Genomic DNA, 25,594 nt, shown 5'->3' on the forward strand with positions numbered 1-25,594 from the left:
ATGATGGATCTGGACCAAACTTGGCACGAATACTCAATATGCCCAAATGTGAATCCTGGTGGAGTTTGGGGAAAATAGGCCTTGACATTTGGGAGTTGCAGTTGCTGGGATTTATAGTTCACCTACAATCAAAGAGCATTCTGAACCCTATCAATGATAGAATTGGGCCAAACTTCCCACACAGATCAACAGAAAATACTGTGTTTTCCAATGGTCTTTGGTTACCCCTTTAACACCTCCTTGCAGACCGCCCCCCCCCCCAGGGGTCCTGACCTCCAGGTTGAGAAACGCTGCTATACAGAATCCTGTGTACCAGTATATGTTTTCATACATGAGTACATTGACAAGCCACATCTCAGGACTTTATCACACAAGGCGCCTCATACTGGACTTTATCCCCCCCCCCCCCATTTTTCTGTATAATTCTACTACATTTCAGGGACAAAAGGTGATGGGTGACAGCAAGAAATAGTTTTATGTTGTGTGAAGGGCTCCACAGCACTTTGTCCCTGAAATGCCTTAGAAGTGTGTAGAAACGGGAGAAGAGTTGCATCTGAGGAGGTCCATTGTTACAGTTACACAGTCTTACAATTACAAACAACCCTTTGAAAGCAACCATAAGGCTGATGTGGCCCTTGGTGAAAATAAATTTGACAATCCTGTATAGGGGTTCTGTAATTTTCACACTTGTGAAATACAGATAGATATGGATCATATAGATATAGATATATTTCAGCAAGTGCCGCTTTTACTGATGCTAAACGTGATGGAGGGCAATACACTAACATGCTGCTACAGACAGAGACCTTTTTTAAAAGAATTATGTTACTCTCTGGAAGCTATATACATTTTTGATTTTTTTAAAATTAAAACTTATATTAATCAGGACAGCATATACCTGTGCCATTTGACAGCTGCATGACTGCCAAGTCAAAGTCTCACATAAACTAGAAAAGGTTGCAAGGGAGAGGGGGTAAAAACTCGTCCATGAAAGATGCACTTGTTAAATTCCTGCCAGGCGGATGCAGGGGCAATGCCAGAGGGGGAAACAGGGAGAAATCCTGTCAGGCATGTATAGGTGTCAAAAAAACAACAATGTGAATTGGAAAAAGGGACTTTAAAGTGCTGGAGCTGAACTGCACCCTGGGCTCAATAATATAATCAGGTTTACAAGAAATAAGAGGTCCAGAGCTGGGAAATTGTTAACAGAGCTTAGAAATCTTAGTTTCCCAAGCTCTCCCAAAGCTAAATGATCCCTAGAGTGGTTCTCAACCTGTGGGTTCCCAGATATTTTGGCCTTCAACTCCCAGAAATCCTGGTAAACTGGCTGGGATTTTTGGGAGTTGTAAACCAAAACACCTGGGGACCCACAGGTTGAGAACCACTGCTTTAGAATTATTAAGGCACAATTAAGGGTCTATCTACACTGTAGAATCAATGCAGTTTGGCACCACTTCGTTGTCATGATGCAGTACTATGGACTTTTAAGAGTTTAAGTTTTACGAGGTCTTTAGCTTTCTTTGCCAAATACTCTTGATATCTCACCAAACTACAAACCCTGGGTTTCCATAGAATGGAGCCATTGCAGTTAAACTGGTGTCAGGCTGCATTTATTCTGCTGTCTGTGTGGTCTCTAAGTTATGCTATGGTATAATTATAATGAAGGATAATTTATATATTTATACATTATTACAGCAAAACAACACCCAAACACAGGGAAACTCTAGAGAGGAAACAATCAGGGACAGCTAATCACTTCTCAACAAAAGTTTCCCCAGGCACTCACAAGCCACACCAAAAAATTGCCAGACCATCAAATGCTAATCAAGGTGGCCAGTTCACACCTACCTCAAACAGACAAGAGTTCTTTCTCCCACCCTGGATATTCCACAGATATATAAACCCAATTTTCCTAGTTCCAACAGACCTCACAACCTATGAGGATGCTTGCCATAAATGCAGGCAAAACGTCAGGAGAGAATGCTTCTAGAACATGGCCATACAGCCTGAAAAACCTACAACAACCCAGGGATAATTTCACTTTCTTTCTGATGTAGTAGTAACTTTTTACTGTGGAGTAAACAGGATATGTTTAGTGCCATTAGTTCAGCATCTTTTGTCTGATGCCTTTTGTAGAATTCTGACGTTTTCAATTGTTAGTGGCTTTTAAATAATGAGCAAGTAAAGAGATATTTTAGGAATGGCAACAATAATGATATGCAATCCCTTTTGTGGCTTGTAATTGGGACTAGTTAGGTTTTAGATGAAATTCTGCTCTGCTCAGCTTAGGGACAGCACTGTTTCAGCTTGTTGTGAAAGTTGGATTTTTAGGTCACACACCATCCTTTTTGGGGGTCATGCAGTGCATCTGGTATACATTTGTGGTTATTTTAGTCATTCTTGAAGAATTATTCAGGCAGTACATGAGTTTTCCCTTGGGGGATATCTGTAAAGACCCTGTGAAGTCCTGCTTTCCTTTTGAACTGGTGGTAGGCCAGGGTTGTACATTAGCATGATGTGGAGCTATCCCCCTAAGTTTAATTTCCTGCCAGCGTAGGGGGTACATATTAGTTCATCTCACCTTTGAGTTGCCTTACATTCCCTACCGTACCACTAATTTACAAGGAAAGCTGAGAAGAGACTGTAGGGATAAGAAAAGGATTTTCCTCAGAAGACTGATACTCCAATGCACTAGAAATAATTGCAGTCGAAGCACCACGCAGTGTGGACCTTGGGGCTCTAGGGATTTTTTTATGTACTCTGCCAGCTACAAATACATTTACCAACTAGGGACATGTGAAAAATCCAATATGTCACAATTTCCAAAAATGGCTTTATCCACTCCCACAACTCTCAGATAGAGCTCATAACTGGATGCAGCTGGGGATCAAGGTGTTCTGTGAAAGAAAGATGCATTTGACAACATGCTTGTTTTTTAAAATGCACAAAAACTACTAAAACATGGAAATTGACATTTTATTCAACAGGGGCAGGCATCCATTAATGTGTTCATTTGGGAAAAGGGTATAAAAAGTACACATGAGAAATTTCCGTTAACAAATATCTGGAAAGATGTAGCACAAACCAAGCAGTATGGAAAAAGAAGGAGATGCACAGGAATGAACTTGGCATACTTGTCTGTCTCTGTGGCCAACTGGCCAATGAAAAAATCGCCTTCCACGCCAGCTGGTAAAGTGACAATTTTTTATGACAAGTAGTTCAATATAAACTATTGGATCTGGACAAGAGATATAAATGTAGGGAAAGCTTTCGTGCCCAGTTTCAGCCTCTTAGGAAAGGCTCAGGAAGTAGTTAAAAAGGAATATTATTTCTTTATGGAAATAAGAAGCATAACCATTTTCCTGTTCGAAATATATTATTTGCTGCCATCACCAGTGGCTCCTTGTTATTGAGGTACTGAATCCAGTCATTTGGTTCCTGTCTAAACTTCAGTGGAGCTATTTACGATACTGAACCCTATCCCCAAATTAGGCTGAACATCTAGGATATGTTCTTCAATGTTTGGGCAAAGAACCTTATCGCACACACCTCAGAAAATGTATTTAAAGTAGGTAATCCATCATTTAAGAATGTTAGATGAGGACTGGCACCTACTCACACCATCTCACATGTTGCCATCCTTTCCATATCTAATAAAATAATGCATGTTTGACTTATCACATAGCCAAGGGATGACTCCTACCAATCCGTCCAATGTTCCCAAACCTCATTATATTCCCTTGTATATTTTACATTTTTTTTTGGTAGATCTTGAGCAACTCCATTCTTTTGTCCCAATGAAGAAATGTTAAAACATTTTTTGTTCTTATGGAGCAGGTTAAAAATGTTTCCAAGAAAAGAACAGGTGGTCCAAAACTTTAAAAAACCCAGCATCCCACTCAAACTGGTTGTGATCCTAAACAAATGTTAGAGGAGTCATTTCAAGAAGGATGCTATAACCGAAGAAGCAATTGTAAGATTACACTCATATAGCCTGAAAAACCTACAACAACTCAGTGATTCCAGCCACAAAAGCCTTCGACAATACATTAGGAATTTCCTTTTAACAAATACAGAGCTCAGCTTTCTCTTCTGTCTTTTAAAGCTGCACTGATTAAAAAGGTCTCTATTATTGTTTTGCCATGAGCCCCATAGGCATCTTGTGTCTTTTGTCTCTTGACATGTTTCTCTTGGGAGGCAATCAGCTTAGGCTATTGCTTCATATAGCTCATAATAAAATGAAATTTTGATTTCAGCTACAGCCACTTGGAGCATTTTCCACCCCTTCTATATATGTTAACCTAAGGAATGAGAAGGAACTGTTTGTCTGTTCAGGAGCAGGTTTATTGTGTCTAAAGAATACACCAACGCATGATGTATTTGGAATATATGGGGTAAAATCTTTGATTTCAGCTGTAGAGTTGGCATTTTCATGTGTCTGGATTGAGGCACCAACCTGCCTGTTGATCAATGATCATTCTGGCCATCTGCTGGAACTTTTGGGATGATGAGAGAGGATCCACGTGGGCAGAAGTTCCTCCATGTTGTCTCCCTGTCATCAGGAGGTTTGTGAATGACCTCTACACCTCATATATGAGGGGACATATGAGAACCCCCATATGTTACCAATGCCGGAGAGGGAGGGCAAAAGAGAGCTGCAGCTGCTACCATCCAACTGGCTCTTAATCAGGCTCTTAAGGTAGGGTATCAATGGGATAAATAAATATGTTGCTCTGTTTCACACCACATATCAAGAAAGTTACTTTTTTGGACTACTGATTTGAGGCTCTTCAAGTCAAATACCTATTCTCCACCAGAGATGTAACACAGTGGAAAGGCAAATCCACTCTGGGTTTTCATTTGGACAGCAAATACACTATTCAAGATTCTGTATTCCACATCCAAAATAGGTTCAGCTTTGGGGATGCCCAAGTTTAGTTGCATTTTAATACTACTATTATGAGTAATAGCCGAAATAACACCTTTATTGTTCAGAACTTATACTTGCAGCTCAAGAACAAGTGTGGCAGACAAATATCATCAAGGCAAAAACTGAAAAAAATAAAGATGGATAGCAAATATCTGGATAAGGATACTGTTGCTGTCTTTTTTAAAAAAGGCATGCAGCAAAAATACATAAACTAAATATAAGAAATGCCATCTTGGACAAAGGACCTTATCACACATGCCTCAGATTGTGGCGCAGCTGGCTGAGTGTCAGTTGCATTAAGATGACTCTGACCAGAAGGTCATGAGTTCGAAGCCAGCCTGGGTCGGAGTGAGCTTCTGGCCAATTTTGTGTAGCTTGTTGTCGACCTTTGCAACCCGAAAGACAGTTGCATCTGTCAAGTAGGAAAATTAGGTACCACCTATGTGTGGGGAGGCTAATTCACTAATTTATGAGGCCATAAAAAAGACTCCAGCAAAAAGCTCTCCAGCAAAAGCATGCGGGGAATGCGGAAGTACTTCTTCAGTGTCACAGATGGACAATGAAAGCGACAGCTCCCCTGGTGGCCAGAAAAAGTTAAATAGCCTCTCTGTATGTCTATATACATTGTATGTCTAATTGGCATTGAATGTTTGCCATATATGTGTACATTGTAATCCGCCCTGAGTCCCCTATGGGGTGAGAAGGGAGGAATATAAATGCTGTAAATAAACAAATAAATCTTCAGTGGTCCAAGTGGAAAAAATATGATTTACAATCTGAAAATAACTTAAAGAGATCATTAGCTTGAAAAGGTTTTTGACAATGGTGAAGTAAAATTCTTATGGGAACTTTTAAGCTGAGAAACAATTAGATCATAATATGCCTGACATAACTATGGTTGATAAAAAGAAAACTTGGCAATCTCTTGGGAGAGATGACAAAGAAAAGCTTCTGAAATATTGAGATCTAGAAATTGAGATACCGTGCCTGTCAGAAAAGAAAACAGCAGTGGTCCCAATAGTGATAAGTGCTCTGGGAACAATTCCAAGCAGAGCGACAAGATATCTGAATGACACGACATAGTACAGTTACAAACACAGTTGGAATGCGCCACATTGGTGATTCCTCATTGATTCCTATATTCTGGGACACTAGTCCAAAACTCCAGAAAAATAAAACCAGGTGGACCATGAATCTGAGGTGTATCTGCACGGTGGAATTAATGCTAAATTCTATGTAATCCTGGGAGTTATGGATTGGTGGGATGTCAGATCTCAGGTGTCTCCTTCTATGATCCACCTCAAAGATTAAAATCTTCTGGAGAGGCCCTGCTCTCGATTCCATCATCCTCACAAGTGCGACTGGTGGGGACGAAAGATAGGGCCAAGTTTAATTTTTATGCTTTATGTCTAAATGTTATTTTATGTTTTAATATGTTTAGGTTAATGTATAGTTATATGTTATTGTCTTGCTATTACCTTTTGGTTTTCACATGTATGTATGGCATTGAATTTTGCCTTTATAATGTTGGAAACTGCTTTGAGTTCCCTTTGCAGGAGAAAAGCGGTATATAAATATAGTAAATAACAAACAAATAAATAAAGACTTTGTAAAACTACCATTCCCGTGATTCCATAGCATTGAGCCACAGCAGTTAAAGTGATGTCAAGTTGCATTAACTCTACAGTGTAAGAAACACTCCATCTACCTCATGAGAAGGGGTAATTTTAGTGTAATGGGGAAAGCATCACAGAGATGGAGATGTGCGCGGGGTAACAGATTTGCCCTGCTGCTCCCTCTTTTCTTGTGGAAGCCTGGTGAAGTGGGAAGCTTTATCTGGGCTTTCTGATGAGGTCCTTTGTCTTCTTCAACCTTTGTGCTGTCAGGACTGAAGATCAACAGGTCAGAGGTTCGAATCCGGGGAGAGCACTGATGAGCTCCCTCTGTCAGCTCCAACTTCCCATGCGGGGACATGAGAGAAGGCTCCCACAAGGATGGTAAAACATAAAAAAATTGGGTGTCCCGTGGGCAACATCCTTCCAGATGGCCAATTCTGTCACACCAGAAGCGACTTGCAGTTTCTCAAGTCACTCTTGACATGACAAAAAACCCAACAAAAATAAAAAAACATAGTGATATTGAACTGCAGTGTAGTTGCCCCCTCATATGATTTTAAAAAGTTATTCATTGCTTTTTAGATATTTCTTTATAGCATATTGTATACTCTTGAAAATATATTTTGTTGCACTTTGATGGATAATTTTATTCACAGTTTCAAAGAGATTTTAATGGATTTTTAAAACAAAGCAATAAAATAAACATTAAAGCATTTTAGCATAAATGGTTTTGGGATAACAGCTTATTTTATATTGCACCTCATCTAATACCTAATTATGGCATTTCGGATACTTGTCGACTGAAGCTCCCACTGGTCCTAGCCAGTATAACCCATAAGGGATTGTGGGAGATGTTATCAAAAAGCATTTATCCAGGCATGAGCATCTGTCAAAGTTGGCTATGTGCAGTGCCAGATTTAGGACAAATGAGGCCCTGTGCTTGTTAAGTTGGGCCACAGATAAGATTGGCCTGGAAGGCTTATGTTCGCTGCATTGTGGCACGCCCCCCCCCCCCCCCCAGACTATTTCTATCAGCATCTAGAATTGCTCTGAAACAGAATGTTTTCAAATTTAGAATTGCACCATATGAGCAAAATCTATTCTAAAAAAATGTTTGGGTCAGGAAGATGGCTCCCCAGCCAATGGTGCCCTGTACTTAAGCACAGCTAAGCACAACGGTAAATCTGGTATAATGTGGTATAATACTGCCAGGAGATAGTGTTTTAATGATGTTGTACTCCATCTTGAACTGCAAGGAGAGGCAGGTAAAAATGTATATCATCATCATCATCATCATCATCATCATCATCATCATCTTCCATCATCTTAGATGGCTGCCTCCCTTCCTATTTGCACCCCAAAGTCATTAAAATAAATCATAGCTATAAGGGCCATGTTTTTAGACAAGGGCTCCTAAATTATTTGTAACATGAAAGGAACTGAAGATTGGCAAGCTGGTCATTATGAATTTTGTGTATTTGCACATATATTTTTTTTACACAGTAGAAACAATGATTACAGGGAATTATTGTCATCGGCATCATCATTATCCTTATTATCATCTTAGCAATATGACAATGGACTTTATCACACGAGGCAGGCAAATTGGTATACAGCCGAACCTTTGCTGATGATTCATATCGTACCATGTTGCGTGCATTCTGCAGTTGGTCTGGCTCCTCGCCATAATTATGTCTTCTAGACATGGTCAATTGGATCAAATGGCATGCCATTTTGGGTTCTGTTTTTATATAGCCCCTCATTCTGTTTATCGGGAAGTTACTCAAATCGGGAGGGGTGTTACTGTGTTCATTTGGCAAAGATTTGGCCCATTGGCAACAATGGAAAATGTAGAGGCTCGATCCTCAGTGACTTTTTAAGCGTATTTGCATGAAACCTAGCTCTGTTTCAGACCCCATTTACAACTGCAGCCCCGCCAAGTTTCAGAACAATTCACCAATCTACTGATTTTTTAAGAATTATTTTAAGTTTGTACCATAACATTTTTATTGACTGAGAAACAGAGAAAGAGAAAAACTTCAACTTCCATCATGCCTCAAGTGGAACTCAGGAGGAGCCTAGGAAACTTTTCCTGAGGAAATGGATGCTGCTACCACTGCCAAGGAGGGAGAAAAGATGCTGCAGTTAATCCCATCTTCTCCAGGAGCCTCCTCTGCAGACCTCTGCCTCAGGTATATTGCGGAGTTAACTCCATCCGCTCCAGTAGCCAAAAATCCTGGTCTCTTGATCAGTTTTGTCTGGCTTTCCGGTTCCCAACCCCCCATCCTGTTTTCAGGGGAATATACAAAATGAATCACCGAATTTTACAAATCACTTTTGTTCAAACTGATCTGGACCCAAGCCTAATGTGTTTCCTGTTTATCAATGAGTAAAGCCCATCAATAGTTCCCAATCCTGCAATGTTCTCATCACCTACCTGACGTGGTGGGCCTGTTCTGCTTTTGTGCTGGCATGCTGGGAATAAAGTGACACCAGGTCGTGGGATTTTCCTCTTCAACTCCCTCTCTCTTGATATTCCCAAACTATCTGTTTTCCAGTTGACTGTGTAGACTCTGATCTGCCACTGTAGTAAATTTGGGAGAATGCTTGTTGTTGCCTCCAGGGCCAGTTCAAACTGGTTTAGGATTGGCCAGTGTAGACATGGCCTAGGACTCTTCAGATTGATAGTTCCCCACACAGCTCAATTGCACAAGACTCTTGGGATCTGACCTAAAAATCTCCCATATGAAAACCAATTCAAATGAAGTGGCCATTCATTTACAGCAGGCAATATTCAAACAGACCTGTAGGATCAGACTTAAACCTTATCTACCTTGGTACTCTTATTTTCTTGTATTGGAAATTCAATAAAAAAAGGTACGAAAGGACAGCCAATAATACCGCATCCCAACAGTTGATACAGCAATCCCTCAAAGGACAGGGGTTTCACTTGTCCACCATGTTTTACCAGTTGGAATCCAGCCTTGGACACACATATACATTTCTGGTGGATTATTGTAATTATTATTTTAAACAGAGCTTCTCACGGTGATAGTCCAGGAACCAATGTTGATCCTGGAGGCATAGGTTGCCAGTCTTTGATTAGTTTCCATAAAGAAAGAATCAACTACAACCAATAGACATAAATATGGTGCCAGCTCCTAGCATGTGGAGGGAGGATATTACTGGTCTCTCGTATCAGCCTGAGATATATTGACATAGAGTAATAATAATAATAATAATAATAATCATCATCATCATCTTTATTTATATCCCGCCACCATGTCCCCAGTGACTCGAGGCAGCTTACAGAGCACTCTTCTTCTTTGACGACCCCTTGTAGTCCTAGGATTATAGTCCTCCAAGTGCGGTGTCCTGGCGGTGGGCATGTAGGGGGACTGTGGAGCCCTATTCTTGACCTGTATGTTCTCCCACAGTGAGGGCATCGGTTTCCAGGTGGAAGGCAGTCTCTGTTGGGGTCGGCTTGATGTGCTTTCCTCTTGGCATGTTTCTGTCTTTCGGCCTCTATTCGTGCCTCTTCAAATTCTACAGCACTGCTGGTTGCAGCTGACCTCCAGAAAGAGCGCTCAAGGGCCAGGGCTTCCCAGTTCTTGGTGTCTATGCCACAGTTTTTAAGGTTGGCTTTGAGCCCATCATTAAATCTCTTAAGTCCTTCAACATTACGTTTTCCGTTCTTGAGTTTGGAGTAGAGCAACTGCTTTGGGAGATGTGGCCGGTCCAGCGGAGTTGATGGCAGAGGACCATTGCTTCAATGCTGGTGCTCTTTGCTTCTTCCAGCATGCTGACATTTGTCCACCTGTCTTTCCAAGAGATTTGCAGGATTTTTCGTAGGCAACGCTCTCACATCTATAACATACAACAGGTAAAAGCTGTTATTATTACTTATAGAGGATGTCATGAAGATGAAAGAGGTTTATTCTAATCAGAACTAAGTTAAGTCACATTTATTTATTTCAGTTTATTTTAAGTAAAATTAAATTTGAAACTACTTCTACCCAATTCATCTATGCCCAAATAAGAGCAGAGATTTGCTGTTCCTTTCCATTATTTTTTGTAGTTCATTGTTGCCCCTGTGTTCCACTCTGCCTTTTTTTATAGTATTCTGTGTTAACATTTTATTGTTTCAGGGCATTTATTCAGACTTGTAAACCCTCCAGATAACATTTTATTGGGTGATGTAAATACTGAAAAGAAATAAACTAGTTGAGTTGGTTTCCTGTGCACTCCAGAATTATTCCATTACCCTCCCTCTTCATGTTATTAATGTATTATCAAATCACTTCTTGCTTTACTTTACATTAATTTATATGTGGATTGCCAAAGTGTGTGCTTTTTAAATAAATTTCTACTGCCTTCCCCTTTTTATGTTCTCCGTGATGCCATAATATAACCATGGCAATATTCTTTGAGATTTAATTGTGTATATTTTTTCATCCTATAAATGCTGCTTCCAGTGGTTTTAAATAACCCCCAGGCTTCTTGAAGATATCCCACTTCCATAACTATGTTGTTTGGCTTTGTTTTAACTCATCCTTTAATTTCTAAGCCAAGATCCTTTTTGCAAATGGGACTTCATAGCCAAAGTCTGAAACTAAGGATGTTTCCACTTTTTTTAATATCCCGAAGGGCATGCTTTTGTCAAGTTACCAAGTATTATATATTAAAACACCAGCCAGAAAATTATCTAGAAATGGTTGCTCCTAAGAGGCCTATAGCAATACCTATCAGGGTTCAGAATGGCTCAAATGGGGATTATATTATAAGACCATAACATAACTAACCCCAATGAGAACCAAAATATGTGGGCAGACCTACAATGGAGCACATCTGAAAAATTATTGGTTTAGATTTATTTATTTCACATCAAAAGCATTGCATAAATTAGTATAAAACTGATAAAAATAGAAAGAGCACCAGTGGCTAAATATCTTTTGACCAAAAATGGGCAACAGCAACCACATTATCTGTAGCCTCCAACAACTCTTCCTCTGTACACGAGGCAGGACATTGTGGGCAAGCATACAGATGCAGAGGAGTCTGTTCTGCTCCACAGTCACACAAGGTGGAGGATTCTTTTAAGTAGTACCATTTTGCCAGGTTGTCTTTTGATCTGCCCACTCCACTTCTGAGTCTGTTCAGGGACTTCCAAGTCTTGGTTTAGATGTATCTGTGTTTGTTGTTACCACTCCTACTCTGATCTATTTTTTCCCCTCTGAGGCTGTTTCAAACTCTCAAGACTTTCTGTCAGTTTGTTCCCACCCCTTTCCTTATCCACCTGTCACCCCAACCTGAAATGTGCAAAGAAAGGTAGTCTTTCCAGGAATTCAAGAATGACCTGTGATTTGCAAAATAGGGTGTGTGTAATGGAAACTCGGGTTTCATAGTGCTTCCATTTGAGATAACTTATCATGTGGTTCAAAGGCAGGCAGGCTTTTCAATGTTTGTTTTTACATGTGATAAATGGGCTTATCTCTTCCCATAACCTCAAGCCCTTATCGGCCAAATAGCATTGGATCAATAGTGTTGCGTCCATTCAAAACCTAGGTTGTTTAGTCTGAGGCAGAGTTCACAGAAGCCACAGATACAAAGGTGTCGACTGCGTCACACAACTTGCTTCAACTGGCCTCTTGCTCTGCCTCTGATTTTGCAAGCCATTCCTGCGTGTTTGCAATAAATATGTCACATTAATAAATAACAGAATTTTAATGTGTTGCTGCCCCAAACCAGTACTACAAAATACAGCACCCTTAGGGACAAAAATAGATGCAGTAGAAGGTTTATTTAGAGATGTACTTATTTTCAGAATAGTTGTAGGAAGGTGTCTTGGAGAAGTGAAAAATATCCATCCACTTGAGGTTTATAGAAATAGGAATAGAATCATAAAATCATAGAGTTAGAAGAGACCCTGTGGGCCATCCAGTCCAATCCCCTGCCAAGAAGCAGGAAAATTGCAGTCAATGCACCCCTGACAGATGGCCACCTAGCCTCTGCTTAAAAGTCTCAAAAGAAGGAGCCTCCACCACACTCCGGGGCAGAGAGTTTCACTGCTGAACAGCTCTCACAGTCAGGAAGTTCTTCCTAATGTTTAGGTGGAAGTGGGGGAAAGTACTAATTAGCCACACAAATAGTATGACTAATACCTCAATATATCTAAGCACCTTTCAGTCCCATTGGTTCCAATCTCATTGGTTCCAATGGGAAATGTTTCAGCTGGTAGTCAACTCTCCTGATGATGTTAACAGGAGAAAAGACTGTCCAGCTTTAGCCATATAAATTTATTTATATTTTATCTTTATCACTGTAAGCAAAAAAAATCATAGAATTGGAAGAGACCTTGTGGGCCATCCAGTCCAATCCCCTGCCAAGAAGCAGGGGGTTCGAAGTTCAGATTGAAGACATTCTGTTATCTAAACCTAAAGGCACCCAACCAATCCAACTGCTTTCCATTGCTGCATGTGACAACAGTTCCTCCTTCATATCTCTCTCAAGAGACACTTGGGAAAGAGCTAGAAAAAGTGGCCATTTTGGCTAGTGGCCTCATTGGCTCAAACATTCTGGGTTGTAGAGTCCCCAAAAATAACTCTGGCAGAAAGGTTCAGATTACTACCCTCTGCCCAAGGTACCACAATCTATACGTTACCTACTTTCAGATAATGTGGTTGTTTCTAGTCAAGGAAAACAAACAACTGGTATGAGATTTGAAATATACATGGCTCTTTGTATCTTTCCATGTAATAATAATAATAATAATAATAATAATAATAATAATAATAATTTATTTGATCAGTCATATGACCATTTCAAAATAGAACACGAGTAAAAAACAAGGCAACAAGGTGAAGACAGCAGCCGACCTTCTATTTATAGTCAGAATCCCATTTTCCTGGTCTTCTTTCAGGAAATCTGCCCTTTTCTTAACAGCCTTCAGAATAAAAAGGCTTACTCTGATGATGCTGGATCTTTCCTGCCCTTGCAAGAGGGATGTCAGAATATCATTTCTGTTGGGGGACCTGCAGTTGGATAATATTGGATGTAAATATCTGTCTCGCAGTTCAGTGTATGCTGGACAGTCAATTAAGAAATGTTCAATGTCTTCCACTGTTTGTTCTCCCCAGATGCAGAATCTCTCACTTCTTGGGATGTTACAGTAGCACCCAGTTTGCACCATAGTACCGAGTTGTTCAAACCTAGCCCTAGTATATATTCTTCTTTCCATGTGTTAATGGTAGCAAACCATTTTTTCTCAAGCTGCATTTAAATGTGAGAGGAGCCCTCAAAGGACCACACCAATCCCATTAAGTATTACTCATATAATGTTCAGCAGAACAGCTGTCTGTGTGTCTCAAGGAAAAAAAATAGATTTCTGGTTAAAGAAATAACAATATTAATCAAATATTTTTCAGCTCTCTTCCGTATGACTGAGATAAATTTTTGATAGAAGTGACTAATTAAAAACAAAGAAGAGCAGACTTCAAAATGAAATGCTTATGTGCTATATGCTTCACTGTAGTTTGCCATGAAGGTTTGACCAAGCATGAAGCTTGCAGGCTCAGTCCCCTTAATACACCAGGGATAAAAACTAAGCTAGCCATGCTGAACGTGTGTTCTGCCTCCCACAATTTTCTGGAGGTCAATACCTCTTTTGTGAGAGTACAAAGTTGCCCACCCACATTAGCTGTTAATGTAATGGCTTTATGTAGAGATGATCAGACTACAAGCACTTAGCAGACATATGAAAGCGGAGAATAATTACAGTGGTGGTATGAGTAAATTGCTCGTCCCTCACAAGATGTTCTCCTGAAAATAATGGCCAAGGGTTGCAGTGACCCAGACTGAGATGGATTAATTGTCTGATGGGACCACAGAGCCGATTAATTAAGTTACAGCGCATCAAAAAGCAAGGCCATAAGAAGCAAGCCTCCAAAATGCCCCCTTTTTGCTATAACTATGACCTCTCCCATGATAGAATTGGTTGGATAGATATATGGTGATCACATAGTTCCTTTTGTACATATCACAATAGGCAAATTACTTCTCAGCTGGGTTATTATTTGCTATGGTGCACAGACAGAAGGTATAGGTATACTGCTGCTACATATTCCTAAAACTGTTTTTCAGTATCTAGGGCTGATGAACTGATGCTTAGTTCATTTTAGGCCCTGGGAAACCAATGCTCCTGAGGCCTTCCACACTGCACAGCTTGATCTAAGCACCTTTAACTGCCATGGTACCCTAGGATATGTAACTTGGTGAGGCATTAGATTAGAAGATCTCTCTGGATGGATATTCTAGATACCCCCTCCCTAAACCATAGCTATTAGTTACCAAAATGCATATGAAATGTTGGTTCTCCAGATCAATGGGTTTTACATCCACAGATTCAACCAACCATATATTGAAAAATGTTGTTGTTCATTCGTTCAGTCGTCTCCGACTCTTCGTGACCTCATGGACCAGCCCACGCCAGAACTCCCTGTCAGCCGTCACCACCACCATCTTGAAAATAGTTTTAAAAATCCAAAGAGCAAATTTTGATTTTGCCACAAACCCACCACTACATTAATATGTCGGCATACCTTCCTCAGGTTCTTTCTCCGGAACTTGTTTGAGTTGTTCATCAGATTGTATAAGGGATCCTAGGTTACTGTGGCATTGTATATAATGGGACTTGAGCATCATAGATTTTAGTATCCAAGAGGGGTCCTGGAACTAAACCATAGGGCCTACTATATACATTTTTCCATTGAAACCAGTGGTCAGAAACCCATTTGCAGTACTTAAGCATACATAAAGACCACAAAGGATTCTGATCAGCACTTTCTCCCCCAGCAAAACGTGTTTATCTCCACTTGATAGTAACCAACTGCCCTGATTGTTGTCTATTCCCTTGTCAGTGCACACATTTGCAATGTTTTAAAGGGAAATAGGAGAAGGAAAAAGAAACAGATTATTGCTCACACGTTCCTCCTGATAATGGGAAACGAAAAATATGTACACATTTTCATTAATAGTCTTGCAGACTAGAAATCGGATAAACTTGTTTTTATTTTAAATTAGTCACTGTTAATTTCTTTTTCATTGTTCCTGTACATCTCTGACTCACAGGCCAACAAGGAAGGTTGTACCTTTTTGCTTAATGGTATTTTTGGTTTGGCTATTTGTTACATCCTACCCAGTTCAATCATCAGTACTTGGAAAAGTTATTTTTGGAATACAACTTCCATATCCTTGGAACTGTAGCTACAAAAAGAGTATCTTCTTTTCCAGGCTTTGTCTAATATTTCCATTACCCCCTTCTCTATTTTATTTCTAGCATTTAAAATGAAAATTGACTAGGTTAGCACTGACATTTTCTGGAAGCTCTTCTATATTGGGTTGAATCTAGGCTGTCATTTGGGTGCAAATTTGGATCCAAATCTCAATGCTCTGGTGAAATTTTTTTACATTAGGAATCTTCTGTCAGAATAAGAGAGTTTTGCTTAATGGCAGTTCACTGTCTACTAATAAGACAGTGGTCTTTCTGGTGACATGATAACAAACGGCACCTGCGTTTTAATCTGAACCTTTAAACAAACTGAATATATGCCAAACAGATTTATCATATTGGATAGCCCCTTTAAAGTTCAGGACAAAATCCACACTATATTCACTATTCCATTACCATGGCAGCCAGTAGCTATCATTGAATAATAAAAAGATTTCTCTAAAAATGAATAGTTATTTCAGAAATAGTCTTAACAGATACCACCAAATCATTGGTACCAGAAGTAATTAAGTCTTTGGTACTTCAAAGAATTGTGTTAACCTGTAAAGATGTTCTGTATCCTTTATCAACATTCAAAATAGATTTTGTCACATTGCTGCTTCTACATTTTTTCAGTTTGTTTCTTATTTCAGGCCAATGAGCATTACAACTATTTTCTAGTGATAGCATCCCATTAGAGACTTTGTTACTACAGAGATAGAGGTTGGCCTGCAGAGTTTTATTTTTTCCACCCACCTTTATGTCAGTCTGCTTTTGGCTGTTATTAATGCCAAGAGTTTGGTTTTGATTTTCTCTTTAATTTCTAATTTTTATTTCTACTGACAACTTTTTGTTACAGTTACAACAACTTCTCTTATACTTTGCTGGATTTCTTGTGGATCACAGCTACACCTTTTATGGTGACTTTATACAATGTTCTATTTATGTTTTGAAAACTACCCTCCATATTTGCAGTTCTGGCTATTGCAGATTTGATTATTCATAGATTTGACTAAAATGTTTTCTCTAGGAATCTCTAGGTCAGTGGTTCTCAACCTGGGGTCCCCAGATGTTTTTGGCCTTCAACTCCCAGAAATCCTAACATCTGGTAAACTGGCTAGGATTTCTGGGAGTTGTAGGCCATAAACATCTGGGGACCCCAGGTTGAGAACCACTGCTCTAGGTCCTCTAGTGTGGCTCTGTGACCACTTTCTCTGGTTATGCTGGAGGACCTAGAGATTTCTAGAAAGAAACCTCTCTAAGAAGATTTAAACCCTCCAGTGCAATTCTATGGTTAGCTTCCAAAGGATGGGCTTGGTAACTGTTGCAAAGCTTCAGTTGCCCAGCCATGGTAATACATATTCACATCCCATTTTTACGATGTCTACCCTGTCCCTCCATTGGCTGGGTGGAACAAAAGCATGGCATGGATTGGTCAGGCAGCTGGAGCTTTGTAACATTTGTTGAGGCCATGGCAGATGAATGCATATTGATTTTTCCCTATCCTAACACAAAAGCTTTGTATAACTCCAGTAACAGAGCCCAGAGTCTTCCTCTTTCCTAAATTTCAGACTGTGGTGGAGTGACAACTCCTTGGGAAAAACTCAATGGAGGCTGAATGTGCTGGCGGAGAGCAGCAAAAAGCTTCAGTTTAGGGGGTCTTTCAGATTTCTGGGGAAAAAAAAGACTCAACCTGTGACACTACCCTGAGATCTTACTCATCAGGGGTGAAGAAGGTTTGTCCTTTACAAAGTCTTATAGGAAGATTAAGCCAAACTAGTGTGATGCCCTCTTTCCCTAGAGTCACCATATATATTTGTAGTACAGTACTATTGCTGCTGAGATGCTTCCTGAATGAATGACCACAGAAATATACAGAAGAACAAGGGGAAAAATGAGACATCCCAAGACAGAAAGTCAGGCATCTAACAAAAACTAGAACCAGTTGAGATTGTGAGAAAGAACAAGCTTAACTTCATAATATCTTAAAGGGAAGTCATTTTGGCCATGCAGAATAATACAATAAAATCCGGCCCCACCCCCAAGTGCAGTATGTGTATTGGCCAACCATTCCACATAAGATCAAGAAGGAGAGTGGCCTCTACTTGCTTTGCTATTCTCTGGTTATCAAAATTTGGTCCTCCAGATGGTCAGCCTTTAGCTCACAGAATTCCTGATTATTGATCAAGTTAGTTAAGGCTTCTGGGGGTTGAAGTCTAAACCATCTGGAGTACCAGATTTTGGGAATTATTACTCTAGACCATCTTAACTGACAAATGTCTAAAACAAAATGCAGGTATATGTCTTGAAGTCTGTTCTTCTCCTGTATGATTTTGACATCTTTGTCTGATGATGGGACTAGTGAAGCTTCAAAAAGTTTGTATTATGCATTTTCTATATTTTGCTAGACCAATGCGGGTGTTGCCATTTTGTGGATTTTGAATTATTCACTACTGAAAACACACATTGCCTAATATTATTACTCAAATCAACAAGAAAGGCAAACAGAAAATGAAGTTAGACAAACGAATGTGTTGAAAGGTTTGGAAACAAAAAGGCAAAGACTCTGAGAGACTATGATCACATGACATTTAATAAATATACAAAGCCTTCACCACAGCTCTCTGAATGATCTACAACTAACAGCTACACTGGCAAATGAGTGAAGTGATATGGCAGATAATTGAACTCCCTGTAAGAACTGTGATTAGAAACTGCTAATGGGATTATTTCCTAAATTGCACATTTGAATTGTCACTGAGCAAATGCCAGCTTCCTTGCCAACCCTCTGCCTTGTACCACCTTGATGTTCACATTGAAATCACACTGACATGGTTTTCCTATAAATTTATGATGTTCAAATATCTGGATTTGCACCTTCCCTGAAACCAAATTGTGTCATTCTGATCTAATATTGACCCAAAGTGGACTAAAGGCTTCATCAGACGGGAAAGAAGGAAGCAGGGAATAGCAGAGAAATCATTAGGAAGAGTGGGGAAAACATCTTAGCCTGTTCTCTTCCGGCAGTTTTCTGGGAGCAGGAGTTGGACAACATGTGACTTCTGAGGAGTCTTCTCTCCCTTGTAGCAAGACGGAGTACCACAGGCAGTCATTGGGTGGCCACCAGAAGTGGCCATGCATAAATGGATGGCATCCATGGGACTTCATTTCATCAGCATGCAAAAACATCCATGTGATGAGGTCCTTACTAGACTGATTAGAAATCACCCAAATCAGTTGCAAACACTATAATTTACCCTCTGAGGCTGTATGGCAATTTCCAGGATCACAGCCATTTTTGATATCCACATATGGGCCATCAGCTCTGAGCACCACTCCTGCCTTTCAGAGAGCTTTAATTCAATTCTTAAAGAAAATATAACATAGTGTACTTTACCAATATTTGTTACAAAGTATAAAAAGTGCAGTTTGAAATGGAATTAAATGAAGAGCTGGATTATCTTCTACATGCCAACTGGTAGACATTTTTCCTACTTTCAATAGCTAAAGTCTCTTCTAATTTTAAACTACTTTTAGTTTAAGAGAAAAAAAATCAACGTTTCAGGTATATTAGACACAATTACACCTTTTAAAGAAAGCAACTGCTGACACCAGAGGTTTTTTTCTAGCAAGATTTCTGTTTCTACACTTTTCTTAGCTTTTTTTCGACATCCACTTCATCAGCACCCTTACTCTTGTCATATAATGAGTGATGTCTTCTTAAAAGAGATAAACTGTTCCTGAGCATATGTTCATTCTTTATTGGGGCAGGGGTGAATGTACTGCCCTTGAAATGTTGAGGGTCTGGGGGCTCACCTGGCTGTCTTCATGAAGTTCCTGCACTTTCAGAAAGTTTCATGGGTTAAACTGATCCAATTTAGCCTTGCATTAGGAAAAGTTTGGGGATACTGTAAAATTTGCCTGAAACTCTCGAGCAACTGCATGGCTTTGGAGCAGCTTGGCACAACAGGATCGGGTCCTATTCAGACTAGTCTGCTGCTCACCTGAGGCACCACTGCCATTCCTTTTTCCCTGTGTTCATCAGCGTAGGGAAAAGGTGATAGGTCATACCTGTGTGGCCCTCTCCTTCTTCCTGGTCATATGGGCACCTCTGCTGATGTCAACTTGGGGCAACCATAATGGCCAGGCACTCACACAGCTTTGTAGCTATCTAGGAGCAGTGATGACAGGCTCAGGTGGGGCTGGTATCATCGATCTCCTGTGTCATTTGAATTTTGACTCACTGCTGCAACAAGTTTAGGATAGTGCTTTTTCTGCTCTGCTCTGGCTCCAGATTAACTGACCAATGTAGACAAGCCCTGAATCAAAGCTGACATGTTTGGGAAAGCCATATATTTCTCACCTCCATGTTAGACATCTCAAGGATCTTCTGTCTCTTCCAGAATGAACCTTTTATGCATGTCAATGAAGAATATCTTCTATGAAGTTTCATATAATAATCAAAATAATAACTGAAATGTTGCCTGAAGTGTGATTTGAAGCAAAATGATTTTGTAAAGAAGGCTAAGAACAGGTTTTTTTAAATATTTAATACTTTTTTTTTAGTATTAGGGCTTTTTTGTCTTTGAATTCATGCCCCCCCCCCCCCCCATCCCAAACCCAATGCAACTGAGAGGTGATCTTGATAGAGCTTGCCCCAACTAAATGTCTCTGTATCTTGATAAGAATGTTGTGGTTGCTCAACTGGCTGTGGTAGGTCATTGGGTCAGTAGGGAAAATGTGTTTAGAATATACTTTTCATTCCAGTGCCTGGGAAACACTTCTTAATGGATTCAGGTAGCCATGAGATTCACTGCTAGAGGCCCCTTACAAACAACTGAATAAAATCTCACATTATCTGCTTTGAACTGGAATATGTGGCAGTGTGGACTCAGATAACCCAGTTCAAAGCAGATATTGTGGGATTTTCTGCCTTGAGATTTTGGGTTATATGGCTGTGTGGAAGGGCCCAGAGACTAAAACTTCTCTGAAATCTTGCTGTAATTTAGCTTGTAGGATTTATCCCTATTTAGCCCGGTTCTTGTTTGTGTTTTTGTTTTTCACCTTGTTCTGCCATTTTCAAGTCAGAGGTTTTTCCTTCTGCATTGTTTTTGACTAGTTTAAGTCAAAAGCAGAGATTAATGGTTTTGAGAGAAATCAACAGTGTGGTGAAAATAATCAGCTGGCGCATTGCACAAAAACGAAATTACTTGTTTAAATAGAAGGTTTTTATTGGCAAATATGAGATTTTATGGACCGCATTTTTGGACAATTTGGAGGATGTTTTAGACCAGGCAAACTGTTTTAAATATATATTTATTATCATTTTATGTAATTGTATATTTTATTGGTGTTTTTATATTGTTGGAAGCCACCCTGAGTCCTTCTTCGGAGGTCAGAAAAAGGATGGGATACAAATGTTCTAAATAAATAAATTAAATGGTTATGAAAATGTTGGAGAAGATCTTTCTTTTAAAAATTTATTATGAGTGCACCACAGTGTTATGGCTCACCTACGAGATGTTATACAACCAAGTCTACCCCATTTGGCATAATTAATTAGATAGTAATCTTACTTGGGACTTCATCTTACTGATTAACCTCCCCCTCTATTTTGTTCCATTTCGCCGGCAATCACTGAAATAGAAGGTGCATCCCTATCACATAGTGACATTGGGACAAGGCATGTTGGCACCCTGTCCCTACTCCCATCAGATAGAGGAAAGTATGGTACCGTGTATTGCTGTGTTGCCCTTTTTCCCATCAGATGGGGGAAAGTCCAAAAAATGCAGGTAACTCCATCAAAGCTACCAAAAGACTATTTCATACCATGGTGATGAGGAAGCTAAAATCCAACACTTCCTTGCCACTTCACCCACAGATGGGGTGGAGCCCTGGCTTGCATCATCTGATGGGGTCAATCAAGAATTCTCACTGAAAAGGAGCCCAGGTGTGGTAAGGACAAAAAACCCCAGTATGATGAGGTCCTTGTATCAGGTTATGTATCTGTCTAATCTAGTATTGTCTACTGTGATGGGCATGGGTTCTCCCAGATTTTTTAAACTGCGGATCATAGTCTAGGCATTAAATCCGCCTTTAAAATGTACCTACCAACCAGTATGATGAATCTTGCTATTTTGAAGCTCCTGTAATACACTATAGTTCCACAAACTGCACATTCTGAACCATATTTTCTTCATTGCTTTATTTTTAAATTTCATGCAGACATACAAAACACACGCACAAATTTAATTCTTAGTATTGGTTCTGTTGTTTTGGAGGTGGTGGTGTGCCTTCAAGCCATTCCCAGTTTACTGTGGCCATAAGGTAATCCTATCACAGACTTTTCTTGGCAAGATTTATTCAAAGGGGGTTTGCCACTGCCTTCTTCTGAGGTTGAGAGAGCATTATTTGCTCAAAGTTGTCCAGTGGGTTGTATGGTTGAGTGGAGGGTTGAACCTTAGTTTTCTAAGGCCCAGTCCAACACTCAAACCACTAAACCAAGCTAACAAATGGAGGTAACTGTTTCAGGCAGCCAACAGAGGGCCAGCCGTGGAGGTCCCTTACCTATTCACCATGTCAAAGGATAGAGTTGTGATGTTCTACACCAGCTTGCTGCCTCTGGCATGGTAAGACACTGTCCCATTGCCAAGACTGAATAAAAGGCAGATCAACTTCTCTATGTGGAATGGTGGAGAGCAAACTTTGTCTTTCACTGCAAAGTGTCTTGGAATGGTTCTCTAACCATACTAATAGTGAGGTGACGGTAGGGCAAATGGGTTATACAACTGTCAAAGCCTTAATTTAAAGCAGTTGGATAAAATATCTGTCCAAACTCCTTCTAGCTTTGGAACATTACACACTGTGATCTGCCAATAGGTAAGCACGATTTCTTTCCCTTCTGTTTGGTGTCTTGCTAAACTCTTGTCCAAGGGCAAATTCTTCTTTTTCCCCTCCACCTTTTTTTTAATGTGAACCAGACTGGCAAGGTTGCTATGTATACACAAGAATAAAGATATCCTCTGGTTACTCAATATGTGTTTTGCAAAAGTTGACTGTTTCAAATAAAGTTGCAACATGCTACCCAGTTTTGCAACACTGGGTGGAAACTGCACACCTATATTGAAAGATGTTTCCACCTAAGCTTTCTATCCAGTCCATGGAATTACAATAAAAAATAAATAAAATAAACTGCTTTTGCATTCAGAAGAACTAAAGTGGGGGAAAATCAAGGGAACAGATGCAAACTACACCTCTGCACTTTCAATATCCCATACAAGTTGGCTCCCCTTTTCATCTTTTATGTGTTAACTAAACAAGTCTGAACGGATTCTCTAAGCATGTCGAGCTGAACTAGTTTAAGAAGATTGATTTTTGGATTACAATTTCAAGAATTCTCGTGTTAGCTGGGGATTTGGGGAGTTGCAGTCTGAAGGTTAATTTTTCCCTATCAATGGGACTCTTGTATTCTATTGAGGTTTCTTACCAAAAGGAGAATTCTCTGTCAATTTAACTCATGATGCAACTAGCCCATTTCTACAATGGTATAGTTCAAGATGTGATCAAATTTGACCTCTGGGTTGGCTGTTTTCAACAAACCATGCATAGCTGTGGCATTACTTCAGGGTGGATGAATAAGTGATCTTCTAGTTCTGTGTGTCGTGACATGTTAGTGTGCTAGCTGCAATGTGTGGAGGGTGTCACATGAATGTATGAGAAACCTATGAGTCTATGTGAAGTAAGCCATAAACCATTTATATTTAAAAATATAACTTAAAGGGTTTCATGAGATATGCTGCATTCCCATACATGTATGTGTCCATATTTCTTATAAGAGGTTGGTTCAAACTCAGATTTGCTCGTAAAACTGATTTTTTTTTGTGTCATGTAAGGTTATAGGTCTAAAAAGTGTGTCAACAATATGGAATATTTGGCTCTGTTCTAGAGCTTGCTAGACTACAACTCCCAATAGTCCTAATAAGTGCTTGTTGATAGGATATTATGTTTTATACCCTACATTATGCAAATAACAGTACACTGAAATCAATTGTTTTTCATTCTGAGTTGATATGGCTATAATGTTCGAACCAGCTCCTGAGAACAGTTTTTGCAAAAATGTAATGCATGAGAATTTTTAGTTAGATATTTTGTGAAATGATAGCCTATATTCCAAGCACAATTTATACTGGATTCAGTTAAGAATCTAGTATAAATTATTAACTAATACCTATTGACATACACTATTTCTGTACGCCAATAGGTATTAGCTCATGCAATATCATAGGAATTTATTTATCGTATCAGAAGCGAACCAAGGGTACAGTTGTAATGTATTTTAAAAACACAAAGTGGACATGAGAGAAGCCTTCCCACAGGATTGCAACATATCTGTGCGTCCCCTGGGCAACGTCTTTGTAGATGGCTAATTCTTTCACACCAGAAGCGACTTGCAACATCACAGGAATATGCAAGTTAGATATTGGAATTGTGGCCAATCTCTTCAGTTGTTCCAAAGCTGCCTTTAAAATGGTTCGGGTGTATTGGCATTAAACAGACATTGTAGTATCATTTTGTGGATGGTCCAGTTCATGTTTTGAAAGGATACTTAGAAATAGTGCATAAAATCACATCATTGTTCTAGTATCAAATTTATGAGTGTTGGTTGATTTGTAATTCCCAAGCAAGTGTAGAATTGAAGCATAAATTAATTTGCAGTGTAGGAATATTTCTACAAGTGCCGAGCTTGTGCTGGAATAATTAAGCTTATCAATGATGTAAGGTTTGTGAAAGAAAGAAGAATATGTGTCTTTGAAAAAAAAATGATGCCCTTTTGCAGAGAGAGAGAGACTCATGATGTTTAATACAATTTTTGTCTAGGCCATAAAAGCACAGTTATAGGTCAATAAATTCTAAGTCCATTATAAAACCCTCTTCTCTTTCTTCTCCTCACCTCTACATTTACAATATTTAGCAAGTTTTTTTTAAACTGTGCTACTGAGCTGGGAAGGCAATAACCCTTTCTGATTAATAGACTTTTGGAAAGATAGATAGAATATACTCCATTCCATAACATGGAAATTTCAATCCCACACGCCATTTCCAATCCCACACATCACTGATATTTCGTATTAGTAATTAACTCATCACAAATACCAGTGTTCAAATTGTATTATGAAGTTCAATTACATTGTTGAATGTATCACAATTACTATGGTTAAAGCATTTTGCAATTATAAAGAAAATTATAATTTTATTAGTGATTATGAGAGTGAATAGCAAGGGAATGATGCTGTTCAGGGTGAGAACTCCATTGTATTCTTTCCAGGGTCCTATCACACTACGCAGCATTACATTCCAATTTAATTCTATGGAAATATATTCATAACATTGGTACAAGTATTTAGAACTCTCAGCCAGACTTCCCGTCCCTCTCCAAACTACAAAACCTAGGATTTCATGGGATGTTGCCATGGCAGTAAAACTGGAATATAGTGTTTTAAGTGCCCAGTGTGATTGGCTCCCAGGCTTTTTTGTTATCTACAATTGTCAATTAACCTTTAGCAATCACTGGATATACTAAACTGAGCTATTTTCATGGGTCTTTCTTCTTCCCACAGTTATGTGTACTTTTCTTCCAATTTTTTAAAAAAATATTTCTAAACCCTGGGAGTTTTCCGAGTCCTCTGTCTAAGCATGATGCTGTTTTGGCTCCACGAGTGTATTCAGTATTAACATAGTATGTGTAGACCTTATTCACATGGACCCATGCCAACATACTTGTTT

General features: G+C 39.4%; 1 long non-coding RNA gene across 1 annotated transcript in view; it reads right to left on the reverse strand.

Moving 5' to 3' along the window:
- Positions 1-9,791: 9,791 nt before the first annotated feature.
- Positions 9,792-25,594, reverse strand: part of LOC137095905 (uncharacterized) — a 52,051-nt gene continuing 36,248 nt past the window's right edge. Inside the window, exon 2 of the long non-coding RNA XR_010909052.1 lies at positions 9,792-10,413. This is a non-coding gene — a long non-coding RNA (uncharacterized lncRNA). The remainder of the gene's footprint in view (positions 10,414-25,594) is intronic.

The sequence above is a fragment of the Anolis sagrei genome, chromosome 1 (genome assembly GCF_037176765.1).
Source record: "Anolis sagrei isolate rAnoSag1 chromosome 1, rAnoSag1.mat, whole genome shotgun sequence".
In the NCBI taxonomy this organism is placed as follows: domain Eukaryota; kingdom Metazoa; phylum Chordata; class Lepidosauria; order Squamata; family Dactyloidae; genus Anolis; species Anolis sagrei.